The sequence below is a fragment of the Salvelinus sp. IW2-2015 genome, linkage group LG32, assembly GCF_002910315.2.
Source record: "Salvelinus sp. IW2-2015 linkage group LG32, ASM291031v2, whole genome shotgun sequence".
Taxonomy (NCBI): Eukaryota; Metazoa; Chordata; class Actinopteri; order Salmoniformes; family Salmonidae; genus Salvelinus; species Salvelinus sp. IW2-2015.
The window spans coordinates 14,819,165-14,839,769 of record NC_036871.1 but is presented as its reverse complement, the minus strand read 5'-3'; the positions used below and the strand labels follow the sequence as shown (position 1 = coordinate 14,839,769).

At 43.7% G+C, this 20,605-nt stretch overlaps 1 pseudogene; it reads right to left on the bottom strand.

The window, feature by feature from the left end:
• The window catches only part of LOC111956935 (glypican-5-like), a 198,212-nt pseudogene that overhangs the window by 13,225 nt on the left and 164,382 nt on the right, over positions 1 to 20,605 (bottom strand).

The window sequence follows — 20,605 nt, the reverse complement described above, 5'->3', positions numbered from 1 at the left end:
ACATTTAGAAAAATGGCCGCTGTTGTCAAACAATGCTTTCTTCATCAGACCACTTCAAAAACTCAAGAAAGCACATAGTATTTCAAAAGGAATTTTAGTCTCTGACCATTTCCTAATTTATGCATAGTTTCACACAAACTCTAAGGCTTCATATGACAGTTCTGTATCTTTATATAATGACAGTAGTCTAATCTTCTTTTTTGAGACATTGTACATTTCTCAAGACAAGGCAATGTCAAATATAAAAGGAAAGAGGCCAGAATGGAATGAAAAGCTACACTTGACTAAACACAGAGAATCCATAAGCATAGAGATGACAGTGCTGCCCCTCATCTAAGTCTGTTTCATTATTATAGGGCAAATATTAGCTTTTCATTAGGAATTCACCAGCACCTCTCTCTCTCACTCCAACTCTCTCTCTCTCTCTCTCTCTCTCTCTTCAGACATAGGTTTCAAAGTCATCAGGAGACAAGAAGCTACTTAATGCAAGTTCTTATTATTCTCCCTCTGTACTAGATAACAATACAATAGAGAGAGAGAGAGAGCGACAGAGAGAGGGAGAGGGGAGAGACAGAGAGAAGGAGACAGGGGAGAGGGGAGATTTGAGGAGTTCTTAAGGACTATGAGTTCTAATGTCTTTAAGGTGTTATATATTAGTTTATATGGGACAACATGTGCTTCAAAAGTAGCTAGAATTCATATAGGCCCAATATAGGCCTTTCCTTTCTTCCTGTTGTTTGGATATACTGGTAAAGTTACCAGGTTGTTAGCTAGCTAGCCAATGAGGTAACGCGACTGAACAAAGTGTCAATAAATGATAAACGACCCGTGAATAGTTTTAGAACGGCCCATGACACGGTTTATAAAGGCAAAATGCGGGCCTGTCGATCCGCTATAGGAAGAAAAAAACGTTGTGCCGGTAATATGGGTCAGATCATTTGAGCTGTTTGGGTTAGAAACAAGTAGTTTCCGCTGTAGTAATGGTCCAACAATTATTGTCTGGGAGATTTTTTTTTATCGGCACACAGTGTTCCTCCCCCCCAAAAATCCAGGTTGCAAAGCAAAATATTTAGGAGCATATGCAACGTTTAGAGCCCTGTTTACGATATAACTCAGGCCCCAGAGTTTTCCTGGTGAAGTCAAATAGTTAGGAAAAAGTCCTACCCCTACACCCTATATACACCTAACCCACAGCCCTACACAATACAGATACTTCATAGAGGTCTTTCCATCAGATCAGGTAACACCTACGGTAAACTTCACTTCTCACTTCACAGCTTTTCCCGCAAAGGTGAAAGTTGCACACAATAGTTCCCAGATCATACGTTAGCTTGTTATATAGGCAGTAGCTATAAGGATAAGCAAGGGTAACATATAAATCACTAGCGATATGTGTTTCTATGGTAATGAGTAATGGCACCAGATCATGTTGCATGCTGTTGACAGTGGCATTTGTGTCCCCTTGTGTCCCTTTGTCCTGCCTATTTTGAGGCCAGGGTGAGAAGTGCTTGGCTAGGCTAACATGAGTAGCATCAGGTGCACACATGGCCAGAGGGATAATAACTCATAATAGGCACTCCGGTGCTTCATTGTCTGTCTGTATTTCCTCGGTCTCTGCATTGTCACAGAAGTCACATGTACTGTACTCTGTACTGTATGCAGTGCCGGCCCAGCCAATAAGCGACATAAGCGGCTGCTTAGGGCCCCGCGGGCCAGTAGGGGGCACCTAACCAAGAGAGGTCACTAACTTGTTTTGCCCATGAGGTGGGGGACCCCCAACCACATCTCGCTAAGGGCCCCCAAAAAGCTAGGGCCAGCCTTGACTGTATACTGGTGATTGTGAACTGCACTGCAGTAGTCATGTTCTTGGCTGGGGTTGAAGCTATTGAGATTGGGTAGTGGGTGTAAAGTTTTTTATGGTCATTTATCAAATGGACACTCAACTACTTTCGCTCTACTCTGTCTATTTACCAAGTTCCAGATTTATCTAATCAAATCACTTTATTTAGAGTGAAAATGAGATGGATCTAAAGGGATAGAGTGGTTTAACCTGTACGGTAATGTTAATTGAGCAAGGGCAAGTTTACTAACACCTCGCCAGAAACAAGTTACAAACTATACTCAAGTCAATTGTATCTCCTCTGAACTGATGCAGATATATTGATATACCTTGGCAGCAGCAAGGACAACCTGTTAGTAGATTAGAGCGAGAGAGTAAGAGACAGAGCAAGAGAGAGAGAGAGACTAAGAAATATACTTTTCTTCCTTGGTGGTGGGAAGCGCAATAAACCCATTAACCTGTAATTATGCAAAGTAACCAAATCAAACTGCTAATTCCATAGCCCTATTCATGAGTTGATGAGGAAACAAGCGTCTGGGGCTGAACAGCATATAGCTAGATAACCAACCAGCTCTCACAGTCTCACATCAGAATTACACGTTCATCCATGTTTCTCAAACATCCAATTGTCAAAGTCACTGCAAACGTCAAATGTCAAAGTGTTTAAGCTTAAGTTTAGGCATTAACTCTGAATGGTTAAGGTTATGGTTAAGTTTAGGCATTAACCCTGAAATCTTAAGGTTAGGTATTAACTCTGAATGGTTAAGGTAAGGGTTAATGTTTGGGATAGGGTTAAAACAAATATAAAAACTTTCTCTTGCTGGATTAGAACTTGCAACCTTTGGAATCAGAGGCAGATTGTTCCACTCATGCACCATCCCCGTCCACAACACCCTAGCAAAACTAAAACCGACTTGAAGGTAACAGCGCTCACTGTTGCCTCTAGGGGCCGGTTTCTACGTCATCTCCCAACGTCCTCAGACATGGATGGACGTCTAATACTGCCTTGTATCACAGGTAACCTGGCTGAGATAACACACCGACCAGGTATTATCGTAAAGGTCGACTTTAGGCACGAAAAACTATCCAACTCCGCCCGAAATGGGGTGTGCCTTTGGTGGTTCCACGATGTATCATTCTGGTCATGCGCGCCATGACTGACGTAGCTAGTTCGTTAGCTAAGCCAGCCACTTTAGCTAGCCAGTAATGTTGATGTAATTTCACAGGATTTGTTTTTGGATGGAAGCTGTAGATATCGGTAAGACATGGCACTTCTGTAGCCAAATATCTTATTCATAAATTTTGGGGAATTTTTTTGCATTAAATGAACTGGTATGATGGTGCATTGATCAGTTTAAAGCCGTTATTGTCCAAACTCGACCTTTAATATCCCTACAACTTCCGAAGACATTATACACAACACTATTCCTGCTAATGTGTGTGTGCGTGTGTGTTACAACACTGTTTGGCCCAGTCGTCTTTAAAGCCCCCTTTAATTAATGAGAAAATCAAGTAAATTAATTAAACGCCGTGGCAACCGCCTTCACAATGACGGTGGCGACTCGTTAACTGGCGGCATTCCAAAATGTTGTGTTTTTGTTTGCGTCGGGATGCATGGTTGTTTATTACTGTCCCAATCTCAATGGAGCAGGACTGGTTTGAAAAGCGCAGTAAAGTTCATCGTGATATAGCAGCTATGTGGAGGCAAGGCCCATATTCTCATTCCACCTAAACTGTATTCGGGTGTGAGGAATATTCTAGATAAAGCCTTTCAATAATATGATTTTATAGGGGCTTTTATATGGTATTATTGACGGGATAGGCTTCCCTCTGCCTATGTGACCTGTTCTGAAAAGGGACTGTGGAAGTACTAGAAAGTAACATTTCATGCCCATGACATCAGTGTGCTGCCCACGATGCCCAGTTTGATGCCAACTACAAGTCCCCAGTCTTCTTCAGACATTATAAGGTGAGGAGTTTTCCCTGACCACAAGATCTTACTGGGAAAAACTCCAGTCCCTTCTCATGTGTATCATGACAAGGACAATTCCAAGAAAAAAACAAGAACTAGCGCTAGGCAATGTGGTGCTACATTCCAAAGGACAGGGAACAATTTCTACTTTGGCGATGGATCAATAAAGCTATTTGGATTCAACGCCACTGTGAAGGAGGGATAGGAAATAGAGGGCTTACTTCCTGTTTGATGTCATCAACGACAATCTTCAAAAGTAACAAACCACAAATATGAATCTCCCGATTGGTCATGCTGCAAAGGTGCACCTAAGTTGCGCACCAATAGACTTCAGAGGAATCAAAAATGCATTCTTCTGATTGGTCACGCTGTAAGGTGCAGCTATAGTGCGCCGGCCACCCTGGAAACAAAGTGTATACCACATGGGCGAGACTGAGATCCTCATGCTTAGCTTTAGCCCTTAGATCTCATGCCAAGCGTCAGCAGCACCTACAACATGGGATCTGTTCTGCTCTACTCTGTTCTGTTCCAACATGTTTCTCCCTGCTCCTGTTCTTGGCATAACAGACAATGCTCCAGTTGTTCTGATCTTGACTCAAGTTGGCTGTGGACACGGTTTACTGTTCCTTGCTGTTATGTATGCAGCCTTCTCCATCACTACGTCCCAAATGGCACCCTGTGGCGTACTTGACCGGGGCCCATAGGGCTGTGGTAAAAAGGAGTGGTCTATACAGGGAATAGGGCTTCATTTGGGACGCGGGCCATGTAGAGCACAGGGCAGAGCAATGTTAGCAGAGTGTTATGAGTGAATCAGTGATGAGGATGTTGGAGAGAGATGCAGCACGGTCAGAGCTGCAGGGGTGGGTGTGTTCATCTGTCTGATCACAGTGACTCACTTGCTATGATGTGTTTGTACTTTTTAGATCTTGGCCGTGGGATTGGCTCTTGGTTCGCAAACTGTTTTAATGAATATTACATAACTGTTAAACGCGTTGCTAACACGTGGCGATCTTCTGCGTCGACTCTTAGCTATCAGTGCAAGCCAACCCGCTGGGCACAGACGTCCGTTCAACATCTAGCTTTGAATTACATTTGGTTGAGTTGTCAACTAACGTGAATTCAATGTGAAATCAACAACAAAAAATCACCATGTCATTGTATTTAGGTTAAAAGATTAAAAGCCCTTACGTTGATGACTTTTTGCAAATCTATGAGATGACGTGGAAGCAACGTTGATTCAATCAGTTTTTGCCCAGTGGGAAGATTTAATCCCATATGATCCACAAGCTGAAGGATATGAAGCCTCTTTAGAGTATTGAGACAGCTAGGGCTGTGACGATTATGGAATTAGGTGGAATGATTCATTGTCATGCAAATTGAAAAGGTTATTGTAATAATTGTGATTTTTGTTGAAAAATGTCTTGATCTTGTAATGCATCATAATGCATCTTTGAACATTTGCTTGGACATGCCTAATATACAATAATTGTGCCAGTCTTAGACAGCCAGTGTATGTATCTAGGGCCAGTCTATGACATGGCAGAGTGGACATAATCGCTTTTATATGCCGTAAAAGTTGCCTGTCCTGTTGCTCTGCACTCCACCATGGCTACCATGACGACCAACACATAGAGGAGGGAAAGAGAATGGTGGGAAGAGAGGAGAGAGAGAGATAAGGAGAAGAGGAGAAGAAAAGGAGGAGAGGAGAACAGAAAATAAGGGCCCAAAGGGGGGTGAGAGAGGGTGGAAGAGTGGAAACAAAAAACATGTCAGTCTGTCTCTCTCCCCCCCAGTAGAAATACCCTGGCATCCGAGGACAAATCAGGTATTTAGTCTCATAAGGGCTTTCAATTTAGAGCTAACTCCTCACAAATATGCAATATATTCTCATTCACTCTGTACCCCCCCCCCCCTCTCCATCTCTCTTTTCTTTCAAAAACATTCTTTAGTCTGAGATGAACAGGCAGCTCCGGAGAATGTATGTGTGTGTGTGTGTGTGGGAGTGTGTTTCTCCTATTTCAGACTGAAGACTGCGTTGCCAGGAGTTTACCAATCCCTTCTTAAGAAGAGTTACATGGTGAGAGGAGGGACTGACAGAGAAAGATGCTGACTCGATGTGTGTGTGTGTGTGTGTGTGTGGTGTGTGTGTGTGTGTGTGTGTGTGTGTGTGTGGTGTGTGTGTGTGTGTGTGTTGTGGTGTGTGTGTGTGTGTGTGGGTGGGTGGGTGGGGTTGGTGTGGGTGGTGTGTGTGGTGTGTGTGTGTGTGTGGGGGTGTGGTGGGTGGGTGTATGCGTCGTGTGTGTGGCGCATGCTAACGCAAGTGTGTGTGTAATCACTCTAAAGCACCCCAGCGGGGGGCTAAAGACACACATTCCAGTTTTTTATGGAAACGGCAGAGAATATTGATATTGTGACCAGGCTCAGCGGGTAGCAGGCCAAGCAGGCCCTACTTCACACAGTGAGGGTAGAGAACAGCAGAGGGAGGGGTTTCCCACCCCACATCACAGGGACCAATGGCAGAGCAGGGAGTCAGGCTGTAGTTCTACAGACATCCTAAAGTCATGACTGGTATTTCAACAGGGTGTGAGTGATACTGAACTTCCCACTAAAGTGTGTGTGTGTGTGTGTTTGTACGCACAACTACAGTTGAAGTCAGAAGTTTTCATAACTTACGCTTGGAGTCAATTGAACTCGTTTTTCAACCACTCCACAAATTTTTTGTTAAAAACTATAGTTTTGGCAAGTCGGTTAGGACATCTACTTGGTGCATGAAGTCATTTTTCCAACAATTGTTTACAGACAGATTATTTCACTTAAATGCACTGTATCAATTCCAGTGGGTCAGGAGTTTACATACACTAAGTTGACTGTGCCTTTAAACAGCTTGGAAAATTCCAGAAAATGATGTCATTGGCTTTAAGAAGCTGTCTATAGGCTAATTGACATAATTTGAGTCAATTGGAGGTGTACCTGTGGATGTATTTCAAGGCCTACCTTCAAACTCAGTGCCTCTTCGCTTGACATCATGGGAAAATCAAAAGAAATCAGCCAAGACCTCAAAAAAGAATTGTAGACCTCCACAAGTCTGGTTCATCCTGGCGAGCAATTTCCAAATGCCTGAAGGTACCACGTTCATCTGTACAAACAATAGTACGCAAGTATAAACATCATGGGACCATGCAGCTGTCATACCGCTCAGGAAGGAGACGCGTTCTGTCTCCTAGAGATGAACGTACTTTGGTGCGAAAAGTGCAAATCAATCCCAGAACAACAGCGAAGGACCTTGTGGAGATGCTGGAGGAAACCGGTACAAAAGTATCTATATCCACAGTAAAACGAGTCCTATATCGACATAACCTGTAAGGCCGCTCAGCACGGAAGAAGCCACTGCTCCAAAACCACCATAAAAAAGCCAGACTACAGTTTGCAAATGCACATAGGGACAAAGATCGTACATGTTGGAGAAATGTCCTATGGTCTGATGAAACAAAAATAGAACTGTTTGGCCATAATGACCATCGTTATGTTTGGAGGAAAAGGGGGGAGGTTTGCAAGCTGAAGAACACCATCCCAACCGTGAAGCACAGGGGTGGCAGCATCATGTTGTGGGGGTGCTTTGCTGCAGGAGGGTATTGTGCACTTCACAAAATAGATGGCTTCATAAGGACGGGAAATTATGTGGATAGATTGAAGCAACATCGCAAGATATCAGTCAGGAAGTTAAAGCTTGGTCGCAAATGAGTCTTCCAAATGGACAATAACCACAAGCATACTTCCAAAGTTGTGGCAAAATGGCTTAAGGACAACAAAGTCAAGGTATTGGAGTGGCCATCACAAAGCCCTGACCTCAATCCTACAGAACATTTGCGGGCAGAACTGAAAAAGTGTGTGCGAACAAGGAGGCTTACAAACCTGACTCAGTTACACCAGCTCTGTCAGGAGGAATGGTCCAAAATTCACCCAACTTATTGTGGGAAGCTTGTGGAAGGCTACCCGAAATGGTTGACCCAAGTTAAACAATTTAAAGGCAATGCTACCAAATATTAATTGAGTGTATGTTAACTTCTAACCCACTGGGAATGTGATGAAAGAAAGAAAAGCTAAAATAAATCATTCTCTCTACTAATATTCTGACATTTCACATTCTTAAAATAAATTGGTGATCCTAACTGACCTAAGACAGGGAATTCTTACTAGGATTAAATGTCAGGAATTGTGAAAAACTGAGGTTTTTAAATGTATTGGGCTGAGCCAATACTTTAAATGTATTGGGCTGAGGTGTATGTGTAACAGTATAGCTTCCGTCCCCACATCGGTTACACCTTTTGACCGCAGCAACCAGTGATCCGGGTCAACAGCATCAATGTAACAGTATAGCTTCCGTCCCTCTCCTCGCCCCAACCTGGGCTCGAACCAGGGACCCTATGCACACATCAACAACAGTCACCCACGAAGCATCGTTACCCATTGCGCCACAAAAGCCACGGCCCTTGCAGAGCAAGGGGAACAACTACTTCAGGTCTCAGAGCGAGGGACGTCACCGATTGAAACGCTATTAGCGTGCACCACCGCTAACTAGCTAGCCATTTCACATCGGTTACATATGTAAACTTCCGACTTCAACTGTAGCTCTCACAGTCTCACATCAGAATTACACGTTCATCCATGTTTCTCAAACATCCCATTGTCAAAGTCGCTGCAATTGTCAAATTTCAAAGTGTTTACTTAAGGTTAAGTTTAGGCATTAAGTCAGAATTTTTAAGGTTAGGGTTAACGTTTGGGAAAGGCTTAAAACAAAAATCTCACAACTTTCTATTGCTGGATTAAATCTAATTACACAACACACACCCACACACACACACACACACACACACACACACACACACACACACAGACAGACGACAACAGACAGACAGACAGACAACAGACAGACAGACAGACAGACAACAGACAGACAGACAGACAGACAGACAGGACAGACAGAACAGACAGACAGACAGACAGACAGACAGACAGACAGACAGACAAGACAGACAGGGACAGACAGGAGACACAGACAGACAGAGGCAGATGCTTAGCCCATCCGCCATCCCCATCCACAACGCACTAGAAAAACTGAAACCTACTTGAAGGTAACAGCACTCACTGTTGCCCCTAGTTGCCGGTTTCCAAGTCACCTCCCGGCGTCCTCAAAAAAGGATGGACATCGAATACTGGCTTTTATCACAGGCTGGGTATGTGAGTGTATGACAAGACCGCCCTGATAACTTCAGCACCATCACCTCATCAGGAGCAGGGAATGACCCGGTTTGGCCCGCCAAAGAAACAAGTGGAAGAAAGGGTAGAAGGAGAGAAGGATAAAAAGGGAAAAAGTGACAATAATAATCCCTAAAAAAGTCTGCAGAAGTCCTTTCTTCCCTGGCTTCCTCTCTTCCCTCATCTATTCTCACATTCTCTCCATTTTCTCAGGGACAGATTCTATTGCCCTGACGCCACTGTCTCCATGATAAAAAAAAGAAAAGTGTGTGTAGTGTGTGTGTGTGTGTGTGTGTGTGTGTGTGTGTGTGTGTGTGTGTGTGTGTGGAAGCCTGACCAAAGAGAGACGGCCAACAGAATCATATTTTCCATGCATGTGTGGGCGTGGGTGTGTGTAATTAGATTTAATGTTGGCTCAGTGGATTAATGCTATGTAATACACTCGAATATGGCCAGGGGGCCACCAGGGACAATTTAACACTGCTACAGTAGAAAGACTTGGAGCAGGGGCAGTATATCAAGCCATCAGTTCCCCTCTGTCCAAGTTCTTATTCATTGTTATCTAAAAAGGCTAAACTGATCCTAAATCTGCACTGCTGCTCTGAGACGTTAGATACATACGACCCCAGAGGATAGAAGGAAGCTGTGGATGATTTAGGTAGCCAGGGTAGTATGAGGCCCACATTGGGATTTAGCCAAAGGGATACTTCGGGATTTTGGCAATGAGGCCCTTTATCTACTTCCCAGGAGTCAGATAAACTTGTGCATACCATTTGTATGTCTCTGTGTCCAGTACGAAGGAAGTTTGAGCTAGTTTTTCGAGCCAATGCTAACTATGCATGCTAGCAGATAAAGGGCCTTGTTGTCAAAATCTCTAAGTATCCCTGTTAATAATACATGCAATGCTCTCTGCTGCTGTCCACAGCAGGCTATAGATTTCAGGCCTGACTTCAAACAGAGAGATGGTATTCCCTGAGGCTGGGATTCCAAGGGGCCCCTGACATGGAATACTGCCGGGCGGTCACTGAGGGGGTGATGAAGGGACAGGGGGTTTATGGTCGCCCCTCTGGGTGTCTTCTATTCAGACCCTAGGGGCAGGCTGGCAATATGAAGAGGAGATGGCTCTCTGCTTTTATCTCTACGCCTTTTAATGAGGCTGGAGTTTGTGTGTGTGAACTTTGCTAGCTCGCATGATGAGTAAGCTTGCCTGACACCTGAAGACTTGCACAGGTGACCTTGGTTTGAACCCTGGTCGGGTGTGTGTTAGTGTGTATCTATCCCTCTCTCCAATCTCTATCCCTTTCTATGATGTCTAAGTGGCATTTAATAAGCATCGATAGCGAACCTCACACTAGAACAAACCGCTTATATACTGAACAAAAATATATACGCAACATGTAAAGTGTTGGTCCCATGTTTCATGAGCTGAAATAAAAGATCCCAGAAATGTTCCAGATGCATAAAACCTTATTTCTCTCAAATGTTGTGAACAAATTTGTTTACATCCCTGTTAGTGAGCATTTCTCCTTTGCCAAGATAATCCATCCACCTTGACAGGTGTGGTATATCAAGAAACTGATTAAACAGCATGATCATTACACAGGTGCACCTTGTGCTGAGGACAATAAAAGGCCACTCTAAAATGTTTTGTCACACAACACAATGCCACTTTTTCAGAGGGGTTGGGTTAACTTCTTTGGGACTGGGGGGCAGTATTGAGTAGCTTGGATAAAAAGGTGCCCAGAGTAAACTGCCTGCTACTCAGTCCTAAAAGCTAGAATATGCATATAATTAGTAGATTTGGATAGAAAACACTCTGAAGTTTCTAAAACTGTTTGAATGATGTCTGTGAGTATAATATAACTCATATGGCAGGCAAAAACCTGAGAAAAAATCCAACCAGGAAGTGGGAAATCTGAGGTTTGTAGTTTTTCAAGTCATTGCCTATCGAATATACAGTGTCTATGGGGTCATATTGCACTTCCTAAGGCTTCCACTAGATGTCAACAGTCTTTAGAACCTTGTTTGATGCTTCTACTGTGAAGGATGAGGGAATAAGAGCTGATTGAGTCAGGGCGCTCACGTGAGAGTTAGCTGCGTTCAATCGCATTTCTACAGACAAACATTGAAACATTATTGAAGATTTATGATTAAAAAAAACATCCTAAAGATTGATTTTATACTTCGTTTGACATGTTTCTACGAACTGTAATATGACTTTTCGTCTGAACTTTCGCCTGGACTTGCCCGCGCCTCGTGAGTTTGGATTGTGTACTAAACGTGCGAACAAAAAGGAGGTATTTGGACATAAATTAAACATTTATTGTGGTACTGGGATTCCTGGGAGTGCATTCTGATGAAGATCATCAAAGCTAAGTGAATATTTATAATGCTATTTCTGACTTCTGTTGACTCCACAACATGGCGGATATCTGTATGGCTTGTTTTGTTGTCTGAGCGCTGTACTCAGATTATTGCATGGTGTGCTTTTTCGGTAAAGCTTTTTTGAAATCTAACACAGCGGTTGCATTAAGGAGAAGTGGATCTAAAATTCCATGCATAACAGTTGTATCTTTTAGCAATGTTTATTATGAGTAATTCTGTAAATTGAGGTGGCTCTCTGCAAAATCACCGGATGTTTTGGAACTACTGAACATAACGCGCAAATGTAAACTGAGACTTTTGGATAGAAATATGAACTTTATCGAACAAAACATACATGTATTGTGTAACATGAATTCCTATGAGTGTCATCTGATGAAGATCATCAAAGGTTAGTGATTCATTTTATCTCTATTTCTGCTTTTTGTGACTCCTCTCTTTGGCTGGAAAAATGGCTGTGTTTTTCTGTGACTAGGTACTGACCTAACATAATCGTTTGGTGTGCTTTCGTCGTAAAGCCTTTTTGAAATCGGACACTGTGGCTGGATTTACAACAAGTTTATCTTTAAAATGGTGAAAAATACTTGTATGTTTGAGGAATTTTAATTATGGGATTTCGGTTGTTTTGAATTTGGCGCCCTGCAATTTCACTGGCTGTTGTTGAGGTGGGACGCTAGCGTCCCGAATATCCCAGAGAGGTTAAATGCGGAAGACACATTTCAGTTAAATGCATTCAGTTGCACAACTGACTAGGTATTCCCTTCTCTCTCCCACTCTCACAGATGTCTCAAGATTTGAGGGAGCGTGCAATCGGCATGCTGACTGCAGGAATGTAGTACGTCCAACCGGCCTCACCAGTAACCACGCCAGCCCCAGGACCTACACATCCGGCTTCTTCACCTGCGGGATGTTCTGAGACCAGTCACCCGGACAGTTGATGAAACTGAGGAGTATTTCTGTCTGTAATAAAGAAAAACAAATTCTAATTGGCTGGGCCTGGCTCCCAATTGGGTGGACCTATGCCCTTCCAAGCCCACCCATGGCTGAGCCCCTGTCCAGTCATGTGAAATCCATAGATTAGGGCCTAATTAAATATTTCAATTGACTGATTTCCTGATATGAACTGTAACTCAGTAAAATCGTTGAAATTGTTGCCGGTTGTGTTTATATTTTTGTATACAACTGAGATTGTATATAACTGAATTCTAAAATCAGACACAAACAAGTGAAATCGGGATATATTTCTGATATGGAGTGCTGACGCCCTCACTGCTATTTGCCTATTCATGATCCCAAAACCCACACAAGCCTCTCTTGGCTTCAATATACACTGCCTACCTGCTGCTGCTCTGAGCAACAGAATATTAACTTTATGAAAATAAAATAACATATTGGCACATGCCACTGGTTCAGGTGTTGGAACAGACAAATAAATACAAAGAAAGAAAGGAGGACTCTAATATACTCCCACTGAGGTTTATTAAAACACACAAACACACAAAAACGTCGACAGTGGATAAAAACGGGGAGTGAAACATTGTCTGTTTTTGTGTCTCCAATAAGCCACTGGGACAGTACATCACAGATGCAAATATTTCTCGGAGACCTTTGAACTCCCGGTGCCAGTGAATGTCTCATATGATCCACTCCGGGGCTGCAGGGTTTCAGAAGCACTAGTTCTACTGTAAAGGCTAGCTCAATCATCAAATGGAAAGAATCTGTCCCTCCCTTCGACTGGCTGCCAGCTCAACTAACGTTACAGTCTATTTGTCACATCTCGGGCCTCAAGGCATTTGAGGTTTACTATAATAAAAGGTTTAATAACAATACGATCATTTACGGTGGAGGAGGCTTTTGTTCAGTCAGGGTGACCTACCGTAGGGTTAACAATGTTTAACCTATAAGCAGTATTCAGTATGTCTGCCGTACAGAAATACAACCCAAAACGATGGTGGTATTGCAAGAACCATACTCCAATCAGATTTGCTATATGTAACTTTCAGTTTAGTTACCCTGATAAACTGACTGATTGATAAATAGATATTTGCTCTCTGTACTTAAATGTGTGCTATATATTGTGGACCTAGAAGCTAAGAAGTGAATGAGCCATAAGTCAATAGACAGTAGATCCAATTTTGAGGAGACCCAACAGACAGTAGACCAGGCCAGAAGTCTATTAATCATTCATATAGCTAACAGACCTCTCCCTTTCTTGTCAGAGCCTTGGAGTCGATACACAGACCTATCCCATCCTTTCATCCCAGTCCATCTCACTAAGCACTGCTTTCATCAACCTCGCTAATCACCAAACTGTGTGTGTGTGTGTTCGTTTGTTCGTTTGCTCACACACGCATGTGTGTGTATGTGTGTTCCACTTCCCAATGAAGTGTACTGACGACAGGCAGGGAGGGAGACACATTGACATGGTAATGCTGCTATAGGGAGACACATTGACATGGTAATGCTGCTATAGGGAGACACATTGACATGGTAATGCTGCTATATCGCCGAGTAACCGGTTGACATGGTAATGCTGCTATAGGGAGACCCATTGACATGGTAAGCTGTATAGGGCAGACCATTGACATGGTAATGCTGCTATAGGGAGACAACATTGAATGTAGCGCTTGCTATGAGGAGACCATTTGGGCAATAGGAAATCTGCATATACTGCTATAGGGAGACACATTGAATTGGTAATACTTGCTATAGGGAGACACATTGACATGTAATGCTGCTATATGGGAGACCACATTGACATGGTAATACGCTTGACCATACTCAGGTCCTGAACTTTTAGACATTGGTAATGGCTTGCTAGTATAGGAGATCACATATAACATGGTAATGCTGCTATAGGGAGACACATTCATTGACATGTAATGCTGCTATAGGAGCTTAGTGGATCCCATTGTGACTAGAAGACACATTGACATGTAATGCTGCTATAGGGAGACACATGAAACATTCGTAACTGCTGCTTATATTTTAGGGAGACAACATTGACATGGAATATGCTGCTATAGGGAAGACACATTGACATGGTAATGCTGCTATATGGATACACATTTACATGGTAATGCTGCTATAGGGAGACACATGAAACATGGTAATGCTGCTATAGGGAGCACATTGCTTGGTATGCTGCAATGGAGACACTATTGGACATGTAATCTGGCTGCTGATAGGTGGAGACACATTTACATGGTAATTGCTGCTATAGGGAGACATGAAACAGTGGTAATGCTGTTATAATGGGAGACACATTGAACATGGTAATAGCTGATATATGGGAGTAGCACAATTAACATGGCAATGCTGCTATAGCTGGATATCACAGTGTCATGGTAATGCTGCTATAGCGGAGAACATTGATCATGGTATGCTGCTATGGAACTTGAATGGTAATGTCTGCTTAGGGAGACACATTGACATGGTAATGCTGCTATAGGGAGACACTTGACATGGTCATGCTGCTATAGGGAAGTACACATGAAACATGGTAATGCTGTTATAGGAGACACATTGACCATGGAAATGCTGCTATAGGGGACACATGAAAACTATGGTAATGCTGCTATAGAAGACACATTGAACATGGTCATGCTGCTATAGGGAGACACATTTACATGGTAATGCTGTTATAGGGAGACACATTGACATGGTCATGCTGCTATAGGGAGACACATTTACATGGTAATGCTGTTATAGGGAGACACATTGACATGGTCATGCTGCTTATAGGGAGACACATGAAACATGGTAATGCTGTTATAGGGAGACACATGAAACATGGTAGTGTTTGGAGACACATTGACATGGTCATGCTGCTATAGGGAGACACATGAAACATGGTAATGCTGCTATAGGGAGACACATTGACATGGTCATGCTGCTATAGGGAGATATATAGAGCAGTGTGAATGCATCTCCACCCAAAACAGCTGGCTGGTGGCCTGCAATCAGAACCTCTTCAAGCTGCTTCAAGAGACATTAGCTGGATTTACTGAGTGGAGGGGAGAGGAAAGGGAGAGAGAGTGAGGTGATCTTCAGAGAGAGAGAAGGGAGAGGAGGATGACCTCAGAGAGAGAGAGAGAAGGGAGAGGGGATGATCCTCAGAGAGAGAGAAATGAGGGCTGGAATAGGGCGAGCCAATTTACTGGACCTTTTTATGTGGGGTCAGAGGATTAGAAGGCTCAATGCTTGCCTCCGCGGACGCTCCTCTGAGAAAGTGAAGAGAAAGTGAATACACGAGTGTGTGTAATAGTGTGTGTGTGTGTCTGTGCCCGGGTGTAACAGTGCGCCCTGTGATGCCAGCTGATGCGAACTCAGTGGGCTCTAATAGGAGAATGTCAATGTGGAGGTCTGGAGGTTCCTACACTGTCATTCACAGCAACCACTCTGTACAATCCTCTTTAGCAACATCACAGCCTAACAGGTTGCCTTGTGATAATGACTTCACATCTCAGATATGGACAGGCTTGTAAAAGTCTGTGTGTTCGCATGTGTCTCTCCTCCCACGTGTGGTGTGGGTGAGTGTGGTGTTTCTATGTGTGTGCGTGCGTAAATGTGTGTGTGTCGTGCCTAAGCATATGTGTTTATACATGCTGAGTGAATCCTGGAAAGTGGCTATGGGTAGACTAAACAGTTTGCCACTGGGCAGATTAACAGGGTGACCCTGCCTGTGCTCTTATCTGGAGTAATACATATGAGCCCAGACCCTTGTTGCTCTCTCTCTCTCTCTCTCTCTCGTTCTCTCTCTCTCTCTCTCTACTCTCTTCTCTCTTCTCTCTCTTCTCTCTTTCCTCTCTCTCTCTCTCTCTCTTCTCTCTTTCTCTCTCTTCTCTCTCTCCTCTCTCCTCATCATCTCCTCTCTCTCTCTCTCTCTCTGTCTCTCTCTCTCTCTCTCTGTCTCTCTACTGCTCGCGTCTCTCTGTCTCTTCCTGCTCACTCGCTCTCTCTCTCTCTCTCTCTCTCTCTCTCTCAAGGAAGAATTTCTTTAATCTCTTTAAATGTCAACAGCATCGTGGCTCTATCATGGGCTGCCATGGCAATGACCTCTCGCCACTCCAGAATGCATTGCTTCTAACAAACCAAAAACAGCAGAAGAAACACACATCTGAGTGAGTAATATCCAGTCTGAAGCTACTTCTGAAGCCAAAAAGTAAAAGACATTAATCTCTGGGTCATTTTGTTACATAAAGCTTAGTAAATAAGTATACTAAGCTACCAAGCTGCTTGGACAGAACGGACCTGGCGGCACCTTCAATTAACACTGAAGTGTGAAGTCAGATGTGTGAAAACCCAAATGCAGAGGACTTTGAAGCCCCAATGGCTTATCCCTGTCCAGAGGTCATTACAATACAGTACCCCATGGATATTAAAAATAACACCGCACGGAATAAGTACAAAAAAAGCTCCTCAAGGACAATCCATTGACACTATTTGCTGACTGCTACAAAGAGGGGAACAGACCATCCCCACAGTGCTATAAGAGCACACTAACCCTATGTCAAGAGAGAGGGTATTGTCCCAGGGTGGAAACTCAGAATACTAGACATTGAGGAAAGTGAAACAACCTCTGTCAATGTGTACAAGTCTGGGACAGTAATGGTGCAGGGCATCCTCATGCAGTTCCAGCAGGACTTTTACAGGATCATAGAGAGAGCAGAGCAGGAAAAGCTCTCTCTCTGTGACGACTCCTCCATCCTGAGTAAGTCTGATCACACCTCTTCAACCTGTCCTGCAGACGAGGATAGTCACCCCCCCAGCACTGAACACACCCAGGTCCCACAACTGCACTGCTCCTCCATCATTGAGAGGGATAAGTTCACAGAGCTGGAGAGAGACGTGGTGGAGCTCAGAGAGCTAGTCCACACAATCCAGACAGAACAAGCCCACAAAACAGACCAGCACAACAACACCTCCCACACAAGACCTGGAGGGCAGAAGGTGGAGATGGACGGCTGTCTGATTGAGATTGTGCACCTCATTGACTCAAATGGCAAATACATTCAAGAGGCTAAACTTTATCCCAAACACAAAGTGGCTAAACTCTGGTGCCCAAACACCAGGCATGCCCTGGAGCTGTTGTCAGAGAATAGACTAAGGTGCCCCAGCCACATCATAAATCACACGGGCACAAATGACCCAGCAGGAAAGGGTGGCAACAGCACTCAAGGGAGTGATTGAAAAAGCTTCTTCCACTTTCTTCAACGCACAACTATGACTGACCCAAACTTCAGGAAATCCTTGACTACAGTATGTACAGACTCAGTGAGCATGGCCTTGCTATTGAGAAAGAAGACAGGCTATGTGCACACTGCCCTTCCTAACCTTCTGCCAAATATATGACCATATTAGAGACACATATTTCCCTCAGATTACACAGACCCACAAAGAATTCGAAAACAAATCAAATTTGGATAAACTCCCATATCTATTGGATGAAACACCACAGTGTGCCATCACAGCAGCAATATTTGTGACCTGTTTCCACAAGAAAAAGGCAACCAGTGAAGAACAAACACCATTGTAAATACAACTTATATTTATGCTTATAAATTTTTTGGTACTTTAACTATTTGCACATCATTACAACACTGTATATAGACATAATATGACATTTGAAATGTCTTTATTCATTTGGAACTTTTGTGAGTGTAATGTTTACTGTTATTTTTTTATTGTTTATTTCACTTTTGTTCATTATCTATTTCACTTGCTTTGGCAATGTAAACATATGTTTCCCAAAGCCTCTTAAATTGAAATTGAATTGAGAGAACGAGCGAGGGCGAGAGTGAGAGGCACAGAGAGTGAGAGAAAAGAGAGATGGTCATAAAACAGACGAAGAGAGAGAGGGACAGTGATAGAAGGAGAAGGAGAAAGGAGGGGACAAAGTGAGCGAGGGAGAGAGAGATAAAAGGAGAGAGATAGGCAGTGTGTGTACTATCTGAGGGTATCGAATGCGGGGCCACAAAAGGCCTGGCGGGCAGCGGCGCAACAGAATCTGTCCCGTTTGTCCCCTCAAATGGCCCCTAGGGACCCCTGGGTAATGGGTCCTTTATGCCGGGGCCTTTTCAGGACCTAATCCTCATCTACATAACAACAGTGTCACTTGGAAGCTGCGCTGTGTCATCTCCGCCTGGCCGTCACTCACTACTGACCTTTTGCTCTCTGAGTGTCGCTCTCTCCCGATGTCTGGCTTGCTCTCTCTCTCTCTGCCGTTCATTTCTTCTCTCTCTCTCTCTCTCTCTGTCTATCTTTCCGTCTCCCTCATTCATCGTTTGCTCCCAAAACAATGTTGGTTTAAGAGAGAAAGACAGTAAACCAGAGGTCAGCTGACAAAATACTACGCCTCAGACGCCATGTCACGGTGTGTTCAATAATCACATAACAGAATCAAACGTACTATAAATGGGCTACAGTATAACCAGAACCATCCAATAGGACCAAACCATTTTCTCCAGTTTTACCTATAGATTGTAGCATCTGTATGATGTTTCACACGTTCCTCCGCTCCTCTTCAACAACTGCCCCGAGGTTAGATTTACAGTACAGTAGGAATCTGCTCTGCTCTCATTGATGGRACACTGTTGTAGGAGACCTGGATCCACCTACAATAATCTCGCCCCACTTCCACCGAATGAAGGTTTGTTCTGTAGATATCACTAGGGGACTAGTTATGCACGGTACCTTTAGAGAGCGTACAGTCTACACGCATAACACACCCAACACACAACAAAAACATGTTCCTTTACACGTGTAAATCTAATTCCCATCGTCTCACATGGAAACTCAATGACAAGAGTATAAACCTGTTGAGTATCAACCGACTACTTTTGCCCGGTCCCAGATCTGTTTGTGCTCTATGTGACTATAGCCAGCCTGGCAGTGGTGCGCCTGTGTGTTAGCGTAACCATGGTAACGGCGTGAGGCCTACCTGGTTGAATCGCTCCAGCCTCTTCTTCACCTCGGCCAGTTCGGGGTTTGGGCTGCGAACTTTGACCTCGGGGTTCTGCTTCTGGGCCTGGAGACCGTTCTCCACCACTCTGCCTGTATAACTGGAGAGAGAGAGAGGATGGAGGGGGCAGAGGCAGAGGGAGAGGGAGAGAGAGAGAGAGAGAGAGAGAGAAAGAGAGAGTGATTTAATTGATCGTTCGCTTGTTGAACGTGTGCAATAAAAACAGCGACATTGCATCACATTACAATCGGGATTATATGTCTACAAACAACCAACCCTCATTCAATATACATCAAAACCTAAACATTCAAAGTGCATAACACTGTAGAATAAATGATCATGTCTCTGCTATATTATTCATAACATTCTCCAACTTAGCCCTTCAAGTCTGTTTTAAAATCTAAAGTAGAACAAAAGCACTTTGGATCCACTCAAAGTGATGAGGACAGTTTGTCCAGCACATTGTCAGCAACCCTGCCTTCTCAGAGAAGCAGGTGGAGCGATCCAAAACAACTTAACAGGGTTATGGGGGTTTGGGTAGAGAAACTCCCATATGTGCTGGCATCAAATCATATGGTGTTTTTCTTCAAGTTCCGGTTGTGTGTGTATAGCGTATGGGTGAGTTCACCTAAGAATGTACTCCAAAATAAAAGCCTATTATCAAGGTGAACTGGATTATGGTTTGTGATCTTAGCAGTGACGTCTTGATAAGGTGCATCTGTACCTCCTCAACCTCTAGATGGAACAGTGATTCACCGAGTCGCAACAGAAGTATTAAACCTCCCCTAGCTCCACTTCGCTCTTCCCTTCATCTCTCCTCAGAGTGGTTTGCATTGCTAATGCCCTCCCTCTCTCTCTCGCTTTCTCTCTCCCTCTGTGAACCTCTCCTTACTTCTCTCTGCATCGCTCTCTCCTCCCCCTCGGTCTCTCTCTCTCTAATTGCACCTGCAGGTCCTGAAGCCTGTCTGACTTATCCCCACTTCCCCTGACATCAATTATGAATTGAAAAGACAAATGCCTTCCTTTGCTTGGGTTGAAAGGTAAAGAGAGTGTCAGACTGGGCTTTGACTTGGTTGGGGGAGGGGGTGGGATTATTGGCTGGGGAGGGGGTGGGAGTATTGACGAGGTTGTATTCTGATAGACAAAGCTAATTAAACAGGAATATTTCAGAGTGTAGAATAGGGTATCAATG